The following is a 16538-nucleotide window of genomic DNA, read 5'->3' as shown; positions in this document are numbered from 1 at the left end:
CATTATTATTTTTGAGTTTGGATAGATCGCCACCTAGTGTCCATCATATGTATAACATGCCACGTAAAGGTAAAAGATACAGCAGAAGGGTGACATTTTGATATTTTCATCACATAATTGAGTTGCTTACATTACATCCACATATGTGTTTAATGTTCAGAAAATTCATGCATTTTAGAGAAATAAATGCATTATCAAGAAAAAGTGGAGATGCCGGGGATTGAACTCGGGGCCTCATACATGCAAAGCATGCGCTCTACCACTGAGCTACATCCCCTGTATAAAGCATGCTCTCTACCACGGAGCTACATCCCCTGTATAAAGCATGCGCTCTACCACTGAGCTACATCCCCTGTATAAACCATGTACTCTACCACTGAGCTACATCCCCTGTATAAAGCATGTACTCTACCACTGAGCTACATCCCCTGTATAAAGCATGCACTCTACCACTGAGCTACATCCCCTGTATAAAGTATGAACTCTACCACTGAGCTACATCCCCTGTATAAAGCATGTACTCTACCACTGAGCTACATCCCCTGTATAAAGCATGCTCTCTACCACTGAGCTACATCCCCTGTATAAAGCATGCTCTCTACCACTGAGCTACATCCCCTGTATGAAGCATGCGCTCTACCACTGAGCTACATCCCCTGTATAAAGCATGCTCTCTACCACTGAGCTACATCCCCTGTATAAAGCATGTGCTCTACCACTGAGCTACATCCCCTGTATAAAGTATGAACTCTACCACTGAGCTACATCCCCTGTATAAAGCATGTGCTCTACCACTGAGCTACATCCCCTGTATAAAGCATTCACTGTACCACTGAGCTACATCCCCTGTATAAAGCATGCACTCTACCACTGAGCTACATCCCCTGTATAAAGCATGCGATCTACCACTGAGCTACATTCCCTGTATAAAGCATGCGATCTACCACTGAGCTACATCCCCTGTATAAAGCATGCGCTCTACCACTGAGCTACATCCCCTGTATAAAGCATGCGCTCTACCACTGAGCTACATCCCCTGTATAAAGCATGCGCTCTACCACTGAGCTACATCTCCTGTATAAAGCATGCGCCTCATATATGTGTATATATATATGTGTTGCATGCCTTTTTAAAAATTATTTATTTATATAAGTTTTAAAAAGCTGCATGGAGTCCATCGTATACTAATACACAGGGAAAATGACGCACACATTTGGAGCCTGCAGGCTGTAGGTGTCTGCTTTCTCTGCAGAGGGTATCAAAATGTGGGGGACCCAACATCTTTTTCAATTATTTAGTTATTTTTCCACTTTACAACCAATCACAGACACCGTCACAGAGAAGCAGTGAATATGCATGAGAGCTAATGAGCAGGCCCGGAAGTAGTGTGACGGCCACGCAGGAGACTCGGAAAGTAGAATTCTCCTATTGTCATCTCTATTTTCCTTCCTTTTACCTTTCTTTTATTTTTTATCCGGGTAGCCAAAGCTGAACAGTAACATGGACTTCCCTGAGAAGGATGCTAGGTGTCCGGTGCGGACCCCAAATTTTACAGTTTTGGTTCGCTCATCAGTACATAGCATAGCCATGCTGAAAAACTATGTGGGGCCAAAAATGTGGAAAACCGGGAAATGTGCGTTAAAGGGAAGGTGTCGCGTTTTTTTTATTTTTGTATTAAAAATAGTGATTATTAAATCAACTATTTCTAATACAAAATGAAAATCGCTGCTTATTTAGTTTTTATGTAATTCTTATTTCACTGGAGGCACTGGGGGCTGCCATGCTGGATTTGCCGTGTGTGTAACGACAGTAACTCCTTCCTTTATGGCAGCCCCTGTGCATAGACTCTGATAGTCGGGCTCCGACCCCTTGCCATACGTTACAGTGGGCGTCTGCTGTGACCTGGATGCGCCCCCTGGGCTGTCCAGAACACAACAGAGGGAGAAGATTAGTGCCATTATTGTGGAGCTCACAGCATGTGCTGTTTGCTCCACTTTACCCCTGTCACCCGCCGGGATGTGCGAGTACAGGCCGCCTCCCCTCCCCTCGTTACTGTCTCCAATGACATCCCATCCCTCCGTTCTCCCAAGTCCCCGCTCTGCCCGCTGCCGCAGCTCCCCCAGCTCTGCCCGCCACTGCTGTGTGTGTGTGTGTGTCACAAGGTCCCCATCAGGGGTGATTGTGAGTGTGTGTCGACGCTTGCGATGCTGTGCAGTGAGCTTCCAGTACCTGCGAGAGGATCACATGGGAAGCATGTGATATCTCCGGATATTGTGAGTGTGTGCGCGCGATTGTACAGGTATGTGCGATATCGTGAGTGTGTGTGTGAGTGTATGCGATCGGATGTGTGTGTATGCGATCGGATGTGTGAGTGTATGCGATCGGATGTGTGTGTATGCGATCGGATGTGTGAAATGTCGGCCGGACGCAGGGGAGGATGGCATGCAGCACAGCTGCCTGGAGCGCCCACCGGAGGTCACGGGAGGAATGATGTGAAAGGTGTGTGTGTGTGGCACAAGGTCCCCATCAGGGGTGATTGTGTGTGTGCATGCGCCACTGCATGTGAGTACCTGTGTGTGTGTAGCGGTGATACTGTCTGCTGAGCTGTGTATCTAATCCTGTCGTGTGATACTGTCTGCTGAGCCGTGTATCTAATCCTATGTTGTCTGATACTGTCTGCAGGGCTGTGTATCTAATCCTCTCCTGTGTGATACAGTCTGCAGGGCTGTGTATCTAATCCTATCGTGTAATACTGTCTGCAGGGCTGTGTATCTAATCCTATGTTGTGTGATACTGTCTGCTGAGCTGTGTATCTAATCCTATCCTGTGTGATGTCTGCAAAGCTGTGTATCTAATCCTCTGCTGTGTGATATGGTCTGCACGGCTGTGTATCTAATCCTATCCTGTGTGATACTGTCTGCAGAGCCGTGTATCCAATCCTATCGTGTCATACTGTCTGCTGAGCTGTGTATCTAATCATGTCCGGTGTGATACTGTCTGCTGAGCTTTGTATCTAATCCTCTCCTGTGTGATACTGTCTGCTGATCTGTGTATCTAATCCTCTCCTGTGTGATACTGTCTGCACAGCTGTGTATCTAATCCTATCCTGTGTGATACTGTCTGCACAGCTGTGTATCTAATCCTATCCTGTGTGATACTGTCTGCTGAGCTGTGTATCTAATCCTATCCTGTGTGATACTGTCTGTATAGCCGTGTATCCAATCCTATCGTGTTATACTGTCTGCTTAGATATGTTCACTACTATGCAATACATGTTGCGTGCGCCATTATTATGCTGGTCCTATATGGGAGGTGGAATATTCCACTTATGTGATATTCATAAATGTTCCCACCATATCTGCTGTATCTTGGCTGTGTATAAAAATGCGAGGGACCCTATGCAGCTTTTTTTAATTTAAATATTTTAAAAAATCCAATAAAACAGCGTGCAGACCCCCCAATTTTGATACCCAGCCAAGATAAAGCAGAGAACTGGGGACTGGTATTCTCAGGCTGGGGAGGCCCATGGGTATTGTCCCTCCCAGCCTAAAAATAGCAGCCCACAGCCTGTTTTTCCCCATCTTTATCTCCTCTCCCGGCTCCTAACCATGATTTGTCACTGACTCTGGTTTCTGCGCCCCTCGGTTCCTTGACGCTCTTTCTTGGCTTCTGACCCAGCTACCCTTGACTCAGTCTCCGTCCAATCCCTGGTATCGCGTCATCTCCTGGCACCGACCCCGGCTCGTATCCTCTTTCATCCACTGGGTGGGCACTTCACCTAGTGGATGCGTTACGGCCCCTGCACTTGCCTGTGCTCCGGCTCCCCCTGCTGGGGCTTTACAGGATCGTTTTACAGAAAACCTTAGTGACCTAAGAGAAGAGGAGGGAGAACGATTCCACCAAGATATAGGAACTATAGAAGAAAGATACCGAGGACACTGCGATCCCCCCATGATGGCGGATTACTGCTGGTCTATTCAGAGAGATTGCACTGGTGGAACTCACCGCTAATAATCTTTAACGTGACGCTATTGCGAGGTCTCTCAGTAACTGAACAATATCAATGACAACTTTTTCTGGATGTCATCTACATGCATGAATTTGTTTTAAAAACCAGGGCAACAAAAAAAAAAAGTTTAGTGGCTATTGTGGCGCCCCAGGACCTGGTCGCCACAACAGCATTGCCCTTCCAAAGGGTTAATGCTGAGCCTGGAGGTAATGGGGAGGTCCATTGGCCAGCAAGTTTAACATCCAACACAGTTCTCCCTCCGGCCAGCAGGGGGAGCTCTGAACCTGGAATTCCAGGGAGCATTCCTCAAGTCTGACCTGAGGGAGGAAGTAGTGGTCAGTCTGTAGAGAGAAGTGACAGTGAGCAGACGCAGAGTAGTGCTGTCCTGTGGATCTGGGGCCTAGAGCTGAAGAAGCTTGGCCCAGGGAAGCAGGAGTAGCAGAGAGGCAGCGAAGAGACTCGGACATCGGAGTCTGTGGCCACCAGGGCTTAAAATACTCCCTGGTAGCCGAATCCGAAGGGCAGGAGAGCTGCAAGCACCTGGCCCAAAAACATCCCAAAGGTACAGCTGCAGCATCAGGGCCCGGTGTGGACTCCAGCAGAGAAGCACCAGAGAGGGCCTGTGCAGCCTGCTACAGAGGGAAAGGGACGTACCATCGGTCCCAGCAGCAAAGAGGGCCATTGCTGGATTCAGAGAAGCAGGGTCCTATCATAACAAAGAAAAGAACAGAAGTAGGCCTCATACTCAGCTGGCCAGAAAGATCACCCCAAGTACTTCCAGGCCGACCGGATCCCCTTCACCACCTGTGACGTTCTCCCAGGACTGGACTGTTCCCAAAGTAAAAGAGGAGAAGGTAAAGAGACTGTTGTTTGTGCTTGGTTCTTTCATTGCCTGTCGGCCCTGCACCGTGTTAGCCACACAACACCATAGACTTTCACGAGCACTAACAGTGTTCCCGGGGTTCCGCTCCACCTGTGGGGAGCAGTACCACCATTGCTGCTATAACATCACCCCGGAGGCCTCACACAGCAGCGGCGGCTTAATAGCCGCAGACCACAGGTGGCGTCACGAAACATATACTTTAATTGCTCCCAAGTCACCAGCCCGATTAAAACTGACACCCACCAGGGCCACGGAGTCGGGCCCCGCCACCACTGACGTCCCCCGGACTAGTCCGGCCCGGATCCGGGTGTCCCATAGCCCTGGGGTGGGCGAGTCACTATCAGTCCAAGTTTTTCTATAGGTCGCATGCATATACATGGGGTACATCACATCTCATTAACCCTAGAACTGATGGAAGAAAAATAAAGGCAGATTTAGAATCAGCGACAAAAACTGACCGAAAAATAGATTGAAGATCTCAGGCACCAATTTTCTTATTTCCCAGTGTTATTATTAATGGGTTTATCTCTAGAATCAGAGATTTCTTAGACATTTTAGTCCTTACAACAACAAGACCCAGACAGAACTGAAAACTCCTCCATTATTATTTTTGAGTTTGGATAGATCGCCACCTAGTGTCCATCATATGTATAACATTCCACGTAAAGGTAAAAGATACAGCAGAAGGGTGACATTTTGATATTTTCGTCACATAATTGAGTTGCTTACATTACATCCACATATGTGTTTAATGTTCAGCAAATTCATGAATTTTAGAGAAATAAATGCATTATCAAGAAAAAGTGGAGATGCCGGGGATTGAACCCGGGGCCTCATACATGCAAAGCATGCGCTCTACCACTGAGCTACATCCCCTATATAAAGCATGTGCTCTACCACTGAGCTACATCCCCTGTATAAAGCATGCGCTCTACCACTGAGCTACATCCCCTGTATAAAGCATGCGCTCTACCACTGAGCTACATCCCCTGTATAAAGCATGCGCTCTACCACTGAGCTACATCCCCTGTATAAAGCATGCGCTCTACCACTGAGCTACATCCCCTGTATAAAGCATGCGCTCTACCACTGAGCTACATCCCCTGTATAAAGCATGTACTCTACCACTGAGCTACATCCCCTGTATAAAGCATGCACTCTACCACTGAGCTACATCCCCTGTATAAAGCATGCACTCTACCACTGAGCTACATCCCCTGTATAAAGCATGCGCTCTAACATTGCGGTACATCCCCTGTATAAAGCATTCGCCCTACCACTGAGCTACATCCCCTCTTATATATGTTCACTACTATACAGTATAATACACGTTGCGTGCGCCATTATTATGCTGGTCCTATATGGGAGGTGGAGTATTCCACTATGTGATATTCATAAATGTTCCCTCCATATCTGCTGAATCTTGGCTGTGTATAAAAATGTGAGGGACCCTATGCAGCATTTTTTAATTTAAATATTTAAAAAAAATAAAAAAAAACAACAAAAAAAAACAGCATGCAGACCCCCCAATTTTGATACCCAGCCAAGATAAAGCAGACAACTGGGGACTGGTATTCTCAGGCTGGGGAGGCCCATGGGTATTGCCCCTCCCAGCCTAAAAATAACAGCCCACAGCCTGTTTCCCCACATTTATCGGCTCTCCCGGCTCCTAACCATGATTTGTCACTGACTTTGGTTTCTGCGCCCCTCCGTTCCTTGACGCTCTCTCTTGGCTTCTGACCCAGATTCCCTTGACTCAGTCTCCGTCCAATCCCTGGTATCACGTCATCTCCTGGCACCAACCCCGGCTCGTATCCTCTTTCATCCACTGGGTGGGCACTTCACCTAGTGGATGCGTTACGGCCCCTGCACTTCCCTGTGCTCCGGCTCCCCCTGCTGGGGCTTTACAGGATCGTTTTATAGAAAACCTTAGTGACCTAAGAGAAGAGGAGGGAGAACGATTCCACCAAGATGTAGGAACTATAGAAGAAAGATACCGAGGACACTGCGATCCCCCCATGATGGCGGATTACTGCTGGTCTATTCAGAGAGATTGCACCGGCGGAATTCACTGCAATAATCTTTAACGTGACGCTATTGCGAGGTCTCTCAGTAACTGAACAGTGTCAATGATAACTTTTTCTGGATGTCATCTACATGCATGAATTTGTTTTAATAACCAGGGCAGAAAAAAATAGTTTAGTGGCTATCAGTCCATGTTTTTATATAGGTCGCATGCATATACATGGGGTATATCACATCTTATTAACCCTAGAACTGCTGGAAGAAAAATAAAGGCAGATTTAGAATCAGCGACAAAAACTGACCGAAAAATAGATTGAAGATCTCAGGCACCAATTCTCTTATTTCCCAGTGTTATTTTTGAATGGGTTTATCTCTAAAATCAGAGATTTCTTAGACATTTTAGTCCTTACAACAACAAGGCCCAGACAGAATTGAAAACCCCTCCATTATTATTTTTGTGTTTGGATAGATCGCCACCTAGTGTCCATCATATGTATAACATGCCACGTAAAGGTAAAAGATACAGCAGAAGGGTGAAATTTTGATATTTTCATCACATAATTGAGTTGCTTACATTACATCCACATATGTGTTTAATGTTCAGAAAATTCATGCATTTTAGAGAAATAAATGCATTATCAAGAAAAATGTGGAGATGCCGGGGATTGAACCTGGGGCCTCATACATGCAAAGCATGCGCTCTACCACTGACCTACATCCCCTGAATAAAGCATGTGCTCTACCACTGAGCTGCATCTTCTGTATAAGCATGCGCTCTACCACTGAGCTACATCCCCTGTATAAAGCATGCTCTCTACCACTGAGCTACATCCCCTGCATAAAGCATATGCTCTACCACTGAGCTGTATCTTCTGTATAAAGCATGCGCTCTACCACTGAGCTACATCCCCTGTATAAAGCATGCGTACTACCACTGAGCTACATCCCCTGTATAAAGCATGCGCTCTACCACTGAGCTGCATCTTCTGTATAAGCATGCGCTCTACCACTGAGCTACATCCCCTGTATAAAGCATGCTCTCTACCACTGAGCTACATCCCCTGCATAAAGCATATGCTCTACCACTGAGCTGTATCTTCTGTATAAAGCATGCGCTCTACCACTGAGCTACATCCCCTGTATAAAGCATGCGTACTACCACTGAGCTACATCCCCTGTATAAAGCATGCGCTCTACCACTGAACTACATCCCCTGTATAAAGCATGCACTCTACCACTGAGCTACATTCCCTGTATAAAGCATGTGCTCTACCACTGAGCTACATCCCCTGTATAAAGCATGTGCTCTACCACTGAGCTACATCCCCTGTATAAAGCATGCGCTCTACCACTGAGCTACATTCCCTGTATAAAGCATGTGCTCTACCACTGAGCTACATCCCCTGTATAAAGCATATGCTCTACCACTGAGCTACATCCCCTGTATAAAGCATGCGCTCTACCACTGAGCTATATCCCCTGTATAAAGCATGCGCTCTACCACTGAGCTATATCCCCTGTATAAAGCATGCGCTCTACCACTGAACTACATCCCCTGTATAAAGCATACGCTCTACCACTGAGCTATATCCCCTGTATAAAGCATGCGCTCTACCACTGAGCTACATTCCCTGTATAAAGCATGCGCTCTACCACTGAGCTACATCCCCTGTATAAAGAATACGCTCTACCACTGAGCTATATCCCCTGTATAAAGCATGTGCTCTACCACTGAGCTACATCCCCTGTATAAAGCATGTGCTCTACCACTGAGCTACATCCCCAGTATAAAGCATGCGCTCTACCACTGAGCTACATCCCCTGTATAAAGCATGCTCTCTACCACTGAGCTACATCCCCTGTATAAAGCATGCCCTCTACCACTGAGCTACATCCCCTGTATAAAGCATGTGCTCTATCACTGAGCTACATCCCCTGTATAAAGCATGCGCTCTACCACTGAGCTACATTCCCTGTATAAAGCATGTGCTCTACCACTGAGCTACATCCCCTGTATAAAGCATGTGCTCTACCACTGACCTACATCCCCGAATAACGCAGCAGGATGCTCAAGATGAGCTGTGCCCGCGATGATGTGTCCTCCTCTGTTCATCCTGAGCCACCTGCTTCATGAATCATGATTGTGACCTGTAAACAGCGTCTGTCATTGATTGCAGATAGACGCTGTCACACAGGCTGGGGGCAAGTGTGACTGCAACCAATCACAGGCGCCAGGATGGCGGGAAACGCAGGAAAAGCAGTGCACAGCCTCGCAAAAGCAGTGTACAGCTGCGCCAGAGCCTCGGTAACTACGGTATGAACACCTGGAATCACGGGCCCGGGTACCTTTAAAACTGTGCCGATCTGGACAGTCTGGGTCCACCCATCACTACTCATAAAAGATCCACACTTTGAAACATTCATTGAACAATGCTGAGGCAGATGTATGGTCTCCGTTCACTATGGTAGTACAGAATTTTTCTTGGGAATTATAGAGTATTATATTACATTATTATATTATAGTATTCTATTATATTACATTGAACTAGTAGAATGAATGTGATCTTCTTTCCAGCAGTTTGGCTGTACAATGAGTATCAAGGTGCATTATTGCCTCAGGCACTGGGATTGTTGAGTGAAGATCAGGGTGAAGGGTTTACCAAGATTTAAGAACTATAGAAGAAAGAAAACAAGGACCCTGGGATCCCCCCATGATGGCGGATTACTGCTGGTCTTATCAGAGTGATTGCACTGGTAAAACTCACCGCTAAAAATCTTTAAAGCGCAGCTTTTGCAAGATATTTCATTAAATGAAGTGTATCGATGACAACTTCTCATGCAAGTTTCATTCTTCTTATGTGATGTAAATTCTTCATAAATTAAAGAAATCTACAAGTATGAATTTGTTTTAATAACCAAAAAGGAAAAAAAAAAGTTTAGTAGATATCAGTCCAAGTGTTTCTATAGGTCACATGCATGTACATGGGGTATATCACATCTCATTATCTAGAACTGATGGAAGAAAAATAAAGGCAGATTTAGAATCAGCGACAAAAACTGACCGAAAAATAGATTGAAGATCTCAGGCACCAATTCTCTTATTTCCCAGTGTTATTTTTAAATGGGTTTATCTCTAAAATCAGAGATTTCTTAGACATTTTAGTCCTTACAACAACAACAAGGCCCAGACAGAATTAACCCCATAGCGACGGCCTAACATCTCAAGACGTCGGAAAAACAGGGTACTTATTCTGTTCCGACGTCTTGAGACGTCAGGCCGGAAAAAGCTTGTAGCGCCCCCCAGTGACGAAAAATCTCGGGGGTTTCAGCTACCGGAGGTAGCTGAGACCCCCAAGATTATGAATCGGGGTGTTTTTTTTGGACCCCGTTAATGCGATCGCCGGTATACACCGTATACCGGCGACAACATTAAAAAAAAAAAAATGGCCGGTAAAATTGATTTATTTCTCATCTGACGTGAACAAACATGTCAGATGAGAAATAAATATAATCCTCTAGTGCCCCCAAAGCCCCCGGTACCGGAGAGTCCCCCCACCACCCCTACCCCCCCCTCCGGAAAATCCAAGATGGCGCCGACGCGCGCTGAAAACTGCCGCCGCCGACGGCTCTGTATTCATTTCCCTCCGATCTGAAATGATCAAACATTTCAGATCGGAGGGAAATGTCCTCCCCCTGACCCCTCCTCCGGTACACCGGAGATCTCTGGTCCCCGGAGCCCCCTCCGGTTCTCCAGAGCCGCCTCCCCCCTCCCCCCTCCGGAGCGTGGAAAATGGCGGCCGCATTCATCCTACTCTTTCTGCCGCATGTGACACGTCACATGCGGCAGAAAGTTGTCCCCAGGTCCCCCCGTCACCCTCCGTCACCCCCCCCCAGCCCCCGGTCATACGTTACCTGTCTGCTGGTGCTCCGGCCCCGCGATCACGCCGCCTCCTTCTCTTGAATGCTGGCGGCGCATGCGCAGACAGCGGCTGTCAGCTGGATCCCTGCAAGCAGGGATCCTGCTGACGTCGCTGATGCACAGGCTCCACTGTGGACCGGGGGAGGGTGAGTGCAGTGATCTGCAGCCACACTCCTCACATGGAGAGGCTGCTGTTCCAGAAAATGGGGGGTACGTTCTGTGAGCGTGCCCCTCATATTCTGGAATGAGGTTACTGCAGGTCACTCTGCCCTAGGTTGGACCGGGGCAGTGTGAGTGCAGTATTCTCAGATTACTGCACCCACACTGCTCATGGAGAGCTTGCTCTTCCAGAAAATGGGGGATACGTTCCCTGAACGTGCCCCCCATATTCTAGAAGATCCAGAGACGGCGTGGGACCTCAAAAATGGATTACAGCGACCGAAATTTATTTATTTACAATAAATTGGTAAAAGAGGAATGTTTCGGGGAGTTTTTTTTCAAATAAATTTTTTTTTTGTCTTTATTTTTTTCTATTTCTTGACTGGGTTAGTGATGTCGGGTATCTGTTCAGATGCCGTGACATCACTAACCCCAGGGCTTGATGCCAGGTGACATTACAGCTGGTATCAACCCCATATATTACCCCGTCTGCCACCGCACCAGGGCGCGGGATGAGCTGGAGCGAAGCGCCAGGATTGGCGCATCTAATGGATGCGCCACTTCTGGGGCGGCTGCGGCCTGCTATTTTTAGGCTGGGAAGAGTCCAATAACCATGGCTCTTCCCACCCTGAGAATACCAGACCCCAGCTGTCTGCTTCACCTTGGCTGGTGATCTAATTTGGGGGGACCCCACGTTTTTTTTTTTTTTTTAAAAAACGCCTGGGGAGCCCTCCAAATTGATCACCAGCCAAGGTGAAGCTGTCAGCTGTGGTTTGCAGGCTACAGCTGTCTGCTTTACCCTAGCTGGCTATCAAAAATAGGGGGGACTCCACGTCGTTTATTTTAATTAATTTTTTGGGGGGCTAAATACAAGGCTAGGCACCCTTTAGTGCCACATGAAAGGCACTAAAGGGCGCCAGCTTAGAATATGCAGGGGGTGGGACGTTATATTTGTTTGACATCTATCCATTCATCCATTGTAGCATTTTAGGCTGGATGCCCACAATCGGGATTTGCAGCGTTTTGGGCGCAGAGTGTTTTCCCTGCGTCCATAACGCTGCATTGTGCAGTAGAAGCACAGTGGAAGGATTTTTAGAAATCCCATGCCCAATGTGCTTGCCCAATGTACTTCTCTTCTCCGCAGCATAAACCGACCTGTGGCGCAGCTTCCCGAGCCTCAGCATGTCAATTTATGCTGCGGAGATGAGTGTTCTCTGCAGGTAGCATAGAGCTCCACAGCGGCCTGAACCCAAATCGTGGGCATGGGCAGCTGCGTTCTCCCGTGGACAACACTCACATCTCTGCAGGAGGCTGACACTGTGTACTAGACGCCATGTCGCTGGATCATGGCCACATAGCCTAAAAGTGAGACATTTGTTGCTACAGCAACATTTTTGTGAAGTACCTGTGGATTCAAAATGCTACTATACTCCTGAATAAAATCCAGTTTCCAAAATGGAGTCACTTGTGGGGGGTTTCGAATGTATAGGTACCCAAGGGGCCCTGCAAATGTGACATGGTGCCCGCAATTTATCTCAACTTTTCCAGAATTCAAATGGTGCTCCTTCCATTCCAAGCCCTCCCATTTATCCAAACAGAGGTTTTTGGCCACATGTGGGGTATCCCTGTGCTCATAAGACATTGGATAACAACCTGTTGGGTCCACGGTTTGTTGTTGTCTCTTGAAAAAGTGAGAAATTTGATGCTGAAGCAACATTTTTGTGAAAAAAATGAAAATTTTCAATATGGCAACCTAAGCTTATCAAAATCTGTGAAGTATTTGTGGATTCAAACTGCTCACTATACACCTAGATAAAAGCCTTGAGGTGTCTTGTTTCCAGAATGGAGTCACTTGTGGGGGACAGCCACTGTTTAGGCACCTCAGGGGCTCTCCAAATGCAACCTGGCGTCCGCTATTGATTCCAGCCAATTTTGCAGTCAAATGGCACTCCTTCCCTTCCGAGCCCTGCTGTGCACCCAAACAGTTGATTTCCACCACATATAAGGTATCGCCAAACTCAGGAGAAATTGCACAATAAATGTTATGCTGAATATTTTCCTTTTACTCTTGTAAAAAAAAAAGCTACCTGGTTGAAATAACAATTTTGTGGTAAAATTTTATTTTTTTTTTTTCATGGCTCAACGTTATAAAATTCTGTGAAGCACCTGGGGGTTCAGGGTACTCACCAAACATCTAGATAAATTCCTTGAGGGGCCTAGTTTCCAAAATGGGGTCACTTGTGCGGGGTTTCTGCTGTTTAGGTACCTTAGGGGTCCTCCAAATGTGACATGGTGCCCGCAATCTTTTTCAGCCAAATTTCCTTTCCAAAATTCAAATATTGCCCCTTTCGTTCCAAGCCCTCCCATTTGTCCAAACAAAGGTTTCAGACCACATGTGAGGTATCACCGCGCTCATAAAAAAGTGGTTAACAAACCTTGAGGTCAAATTTTTGGAATTACTTCTTGAAAAAGTGAGAAAATTGATGCTAAAGCAACATTTTTGAGAAAATTATTAAAATTTTCAATATGACAACATAACGTTAACAAAATCTGTGAAGTACCTGTGGATCTAAAATGCTCACTATACCCCTAGATAGAATCCTTGAGGGGTCTAGTTTCCAAAATGGTGTCACTTGTGAGGGATTTCTTCTGTTTAGGTACCTTAGCGGACCTGTAAATGCAACATGGTGCCCGCAATCTATTTCAGCCAAATTTGCTTTCCAAAATTCAAATATTGCTCCTTCTGTTCCGAGCCCTCCCATTTGTCCAAACAGAGGTTTCTGATCACATGTGGGGTATTGGCGCGTTCATAAGAAAGTGGGGAACAAGTTTTGGGGTCCATTTTGATGTGTTATTTCTTCTAAAAGTGAATAAATTTGGGTTAGAGCAACATTTTTAGGTAAAATTTAATTTTTGCTTTTTTTTCATTCCACATTGCTTTTGTTCATGTGAAGCACCTGAAGGGTTAATAAACTTCTTGAACGTGGTTTTGAGTACTTTGGGGGGTGCAGTTTTTAGAATGGTGTCACTTTTGGGTATTTTCTATCATCTAGGCCTCTCAAAGTCACTTCAAATGTGATGTGGTCCCTAAAAAAATGGTTTTGTAAATTTTGATGTAAAAATGAGAAATCGCTGATAAACTTTGAACCCCTCTAACTTCCTAACAAAAAAAAATTTTGTTTCCAAAATTGGTCTGATGTAAAGTAGATAAGTGGGAAATGTTATTTATTAACTATTTTGTGTCACAGAAATCTCTGGTTTAACGGTATAAAAATTCAAAAGTTGAAAATTGCAAAATTTTCAAAATTTTTGCCAATATTCAATTTTTTTCATAAATAAACGCAAAAAATATTGTCCTAAATTTGGTACTAACACGAAGTCCAATATGTGACGAAAAAACAATCTCAGAATCACCGGGATCCGTTGAAGCGTTCTAGAGTTATAACCTCATAAAGTGACACTGGTCAGAATTGCAAAATTTGGTCTGGTCATTAAGGTGAAAATTAGCTCCGTCACTAAGGGGTTAAAAACCCCTCCATTGATATATTTGTGTTTGGATAGATCGCCACCTAGTGTCCATCATATGTATAACATTCCACGTAAAGGTAAAAGATACAGCAGGAGGGTGACATTTTGATATTTCCGTCACATAATTGAGTTGCTTACATTACATCCACATATGTGTTTAAAGTTCAGCAAATTCATGCATTTTAGAGAAATAAATGCATTATCAAGAAAAATGTGGAGATGCCGGGGATTGAACCCGGGGCCTCATACATGCAAAGCATGCGCTCTACCACTGAGCTACATCCCCTGTATAAAGCATGTGCTCTACCACTGAGCTACATCCCCTGTATAAAAAAAACCAAGGAGAAAAATTGTATGAAAAATACCCTGAATATAAATAAATAAATTGCAAGTGCTTAATAACAGGGTACTTAGTGTATACATTTTTGCAAAAAGGTAAAAAGCTGTCTCACCTCGTCACGGTGTACCCATCTGAGACAGTCCCTAACCTACTGAAGTTAAAAACATTATCAATACCTGACTTGTGTCATGTCAGAACTCCAATATGGATGGTGGCAAGTGGTTAGCTGTGTCCCAGATAAAATACACAGCAAAGTGAGACGCAATCAGCTGTTCAGTCTCAGTACTAGGAGGGCTGCACCCCCAACTTGCAACCAAGCAAGAAAACATACAAAAAACACAAAAACCTGAGCTGAAACAATGTTCAGTAAACATGCAACATTAAGCATGTGAATTGCAGCCTTAAGACTAGAAAAAACCAAGGAGAAAAATTGTATGAAAAATACCCTGAATATAAATAAATAAATTGCAAGTGCTTAATAACAGGGTACTTAGTGTATACATTTTTGCAAAAAGGTAAAAAGCTGTCTCACCTCGTCACGGTGTACCCATCTGAGACAGTCCCTAACCTACTGAAGTTAAAAACATTATCAATACCTGACTTGTGTCATGTCAGAACTCCAATATGGATGGTGGCAAGTGGTTAGCTGTGTCCCAGATAAAATACACAGCAAAGTGAGACGCAATCAGCTGTTCAGTCTCAGTACTAGGAGGGCTGCACCCCCAACTTGCAACCAAGCAAGAAAACATACAAAAAACATACATCCCCTGTATAAAGCATGTGCTCTACCACTGAGCTACATCCCCTGTATAAAGCATGCGCTCTACCACTGAGCTACATCCCCTGTATAAAGCATGTGCTCTACCACTGAGCTACATCTGTGAAGCCCTACAGGTGCGGTGCAGCAGTGTATTACCCTTAGGGACTCCACGGGATGGGACGGTCTGGTCACAGGTAGGGAACCTTCGTTTTGGGATTCGTCGTGACGCCACTCTCAGAATTGCGGTCAGTGAAGACCGCCACTGCAGGTTAAGGGATGCCTGGGGCTGATGGTGGGTGCAGTCGGTTGTAATAGCCTCCTGAGAGTAAGGCAAGCCCCAGGTCCCTGTGTATGTGTGTGGGACCACAGGTCGCAGAATGACTCAAACACAGTCCAAGAAGTCTTTTAACGTGTTTACTCACTGTTTGGAGGTCACGGTGAGATGCCCGGGCGGCACTGTGATAACCAGGTGGAACCAGGAATTCCAGGAGGCCGTTCTGAGGGTAGCTGTCCACTCGCCCTCCTTGCACTCTTTCTTTGTTTGGGAGGATCCCTTGCTTGAAGCGTGGTAGGACTCCTCCAGGGAAGCTGTTACTACCCTGCTCCCCTCTCTCTGGCCCGTCTGCCGGCAGCGTGGCCTTGGTGGGATGGCTTCTGGCCCTGTCCCCTTATGGGCCTGGTGATTGCTGCTTGGCTCGAGCTCTGTGTAGTAGTGGTGAGGGCATGAAGTACCCCCACCTGTAGGTTAAGCAGCTCTGGATGATCTGCTGCCTGTACTGGGGATCTGTTTCCCCTTGCGTGCTCGGATACCAGGATCTCCGTACTCAGCCACCCCTCTCTCTGGATGTCTTTCAGGCCGACCCACGGTACCCTTTCTCCCCCGCTTCCAGCTACTGCACTCCTCAGGACCTGGCC

The 16538-nt window shown here is 46.0% G+C and overlaps 4 non-coding genes across 4 annotated transcripts; all 4 read right to left on the bottom strand.

The window, feature by feature from the left end:
• Nucleotides 1–205: 205 nt before the first annotated feature.
• Nucleotides 206–277, bottom strand: TRNAA-UGC (transfer RNA alanine (anticodon UGC)). The gene has a single exon. It is a non-coding gene; the product is annotated as a tRNA-Ala (tRNA).
• Nucleotides 278–5696: 5419 nt separating this feature from the next.
• Nucleotides 5697–5768, bottom strand: TRNAA-UGC (transfer RNA alanine (anticodon UGC)). Its single transcript has one exon. It is a non-coding gene; the product is annotated as a tRNA-Ala (tRNA).
• A 1799-nt stretch (nucleotides 5769–7567) lies between these two features.
• Nucleotides 7568–7639, bottom strand: TRNAA-UGC (transfer RNA alanine (anticodon UGC)). Its single transcript has one exon. It is a non-coding gene; the product is annotated as a tRNA-Ala (tRNA).
• A 7098-nt stretch (nucleotides 7640–14737) lies between these two features.
• On the bottom strand, nucleotides 14738–14809 carry TRNAA-UGC (transfer RNA alanine (anticodon UGC)). The gene has a single exon. It is a non-coding gene; the product is annotated as a tRNA-Ala (tRNA).
• Between the last annotated feature and the right edge of the window lie 1729 nt (nucleotides 14810–16538).

The sequence above is a fragment of the Anomaloglossus baeobatrachus genome, chromosome 3 (genome assembly GCF_048569485.1).
Source record: "Anomaloglossus baeobatrachus isolate aAnoBae1 chromosome 3, aAnoBae1.hap1, whole genome shotgun sequence".
Taxonomy (NCBI): domain Eukaryota; kingdom Metazoa; phylum Chordata; class Amphibia; order Anura; family Aromobatidae; genus Anomaloglossus; species Anomaloglossus baeobatrachus.
This window is presented reverse-complemented; position numbering and strand designations above follow the sequence as displayed.